Below are 2,780 nucleotides of genomic sequence, written 5' to 3'. Positions count from 1 at the left end.
ACAAGGATGTATCCTGCCTGAGGACAATCTTTGGATTAAACCTTCTGGCCAACTCTGTTATCTTAAAATGTAAATTATGGGAGTAGGTCTGGTGAGGTCTTTATAACCTCCAGACATTCTTTGGATTCATTGGAGAGTATATAACTCCATTGCTAATACTAGCAAGGGGGGTACTCCTTCTACCCCCTTCTGATGCTTACGTCAGAAGCTTTCTCTATCTCCTTTATACTTTAATAAAACTTTATTACACAAAAGCTCTGAGCGATCCAGCCTCGTCTCTGGCCCCGGATTGAATTCGTCTCCTCCGGAGGCCAAGAATCCTGTGTCTTATGGTTCAGCAACAACCTTTCATCTGTTTAAAATAAAGTTAATTAAGTTTACCTTAAAGTAAGCTGGTGCAAAAATTTGAATTTAACTTTTCTGTAAGATAACACCTTTTCTTCAGATTCTGAACTAACTGCCTTTGATAATAGATTTAAGTTTCTTTATCTCTTAAATGGATGTTCATTGGTAGGACTGATGTTGAAGCTGAAACTCCAATCCTTTGGCCACCTGACGTGAAGAGCTGACTCATTTGAAAAGACCCTGATGCTGGGAAAGATTGAGGGCAGGAGGAGAAGGGGCCGACAGAGGATGAGATGGTTGTATGGCATCACTGACTCAATGGACATGGGTTTGGGTGAACTCCAGGAGTTGGTGATGGACAGGGAGGCCTGGCGTGCTACGGTTCATGGGGTCACGAAGAGTCAGACACGACTGAGCGACTGAACTGATGGCATCTGAAACCCACAGTGTTAAAAAACGCAACTTTTGTAATAATATTGAGGATCATTCCATTGATCTTCCTAGAAAAAGGACCTCTAATTTCACTAATAAAAACATGAAGGGGGTTAAGAAATCTCCAAAACAGTTGGCTGCTTACATAACTAGAATAGTTGGACAAGCTGTGAAAAGCCCAGATAAACTATGTAAGGTTTATAGAAGAAAGAAAGTTCGTCATCCTATTCAAAATCCTTGTTACAGAAAAAAGTAGCCCCCTAAAAGCGGGGGCTGTGTCATGACAAATAAAGAAAATGAACTGGCTTGTGCAGGCCACCTCCTTGAAAAATTACGGCATGATAGTCAAACATACTTGATTAACTCCAGTGATTCTGGTTCTTCACAGACAGAAAGCTCGTCATCAAAATATAGTGACTTTTTTTCTGAGGTTTCTCAGGACCATGAAACAATGGCACAGGTTTTATTCAGCAGGAATTTGAGACTGAAGGTAGCTTTAACTTTCTGGAGAAAGAGAAGTATCAGTGAACTTGTAGCATATTTGATAAGGATAGAGGGCCTTGGTGTTGTGGTGGATTGCCTTCCCATGCTCACCAAGAGTTTACAGGAAGAAAAACAGTACATCTCACTTGGCTGCTATATAGATTTGTTGCCTCTAGTAAAGTCACTACTTAAAAGCAGATTTGAAGAATATATAATAATTTGGTTTAAACTGGTTTCAAGCAGTCATAAAAAGGTGGTTGTCAGAAATACCACCCAAAACAGAAATTGTGAATGATGGAAATATGCAGATTTTAAAACAGCAATTAAGTGGGTTGTGGGAACAGGAAAACCATCTTACTTTGGTTCCAGGATATACTGGTAATATAAGCCAAGGATGTAGATGCTTAATTATTACAGTTGCATTGAGAGACTTCATCTATAGCGTTTGGCTATTCAAAACATCCCTGGACTATATGATTTCCCCAAAAATATCCCATCTGAGAACTATGGAAGAAATCAAAACCATTTTTTCCCTTAAAAAACCGCAAACATGTATATTATCTAGGGTGAAACGGATAACCAGCTCAGGTTGGGTACATGAGACAAGTGCTCGGGCCTGGTGCACTGGGAAGACCCAGAGGGATCGGGTGGAGAGGGAGGTGGGAGGGGGGACTGGGATGGGGAATATATGTAAATCCAGGGCTAATTCATATCAATGTATAACAAAAACTACTGTAATGATGTAAAGTAATTAGCCTCCAACTAATAAAAATTAAAAAAAAAAAAAAAAAAACGCATAATGAAACCACTAATGAAATGCCACCGAGCTACTTCACATTGAAGTGGAAAAAGATCCAAAAGGAGCAGCTTTAGCTTCAATGAGGTCAAAGTGCACTACGAAGATTGTTCACCTTTGCTGCGTGCATTTGGGATTTATATGGTTATTTAGCAACATTGTTTAAGAAGTACTGGGTCTTAATGCAATCCTGCATAGGAATATAATTTATACTATGTGAAAAATAAGACAGGACTTATTACTAGGAATCACAAAGACCAATCATTACTTTTTTTAAAGATTGTGTTTTATAAGAAAACACTTAAATGTGTGCAGCTACTATTTTATGTTGAAAAGACTTTGAAAGTTTAAACCATTATAGCAAATAATCAGTACAAAAAATTTTTTTGTTGACACTGAGATACTCTGTATGCAAAATGCCTTAATTATTAACAAGCCAATGTGTATGATACCAATATCTGTTTAAGAAAAGTAAAAGCAACCATGCTTTTGGCATGATAAAATCATGGAGTTAAATCGGAGGTTTCCATTCATGTAGAATGTTGTTGTTAAAACTTATTCCACACCATTCTTAAAACTTGAGAATATTTTCAGTATCTCTGAATTTTTTTTTGCCAGAATCATGTCATGTACGTATGTATGTTATTCCTATATATAGGAAAAAGATGAATCTGTATTTGTATGAATGCTTAACTGGAAATGTCTATGGAATTGACTAATTTAT

The 2,780-nt window shown here is 37.4% G+C and overlaps 1 pseudogene; it reads left to right on the top strand.

Annotated features, from left to right (window-relative positions):
- Nucleotides 1-772: 772 nt before the first annotated feature.
- Nucleotides 773-1,686, top strand: LOC110129914 (KATNB1-like protein 1 pseudogene; annotated as a pseudogene).
- Nucleotides 1,687-2,780: the final 1,094 nt, after the last annotated feature.

Source organism: Odocoileus virginianus, chromosome X (assembly GCF_023699985.2).
Source record: "Odocoileus virginianus isolate 20LAN1187 ecotype Illinois chromosome X, Ovbor_1.2, whole genome shotgun sequence".
Lineage (NCBI taxonomy): Eukaryota > Metazoa > Chordata > Mammalia > Artiodactyla > Cervidae > Odocoileus > Odocoileus virginianus.
This window is presented reverse-complemented; position numbering and strand designations above follow the sequence as displayed.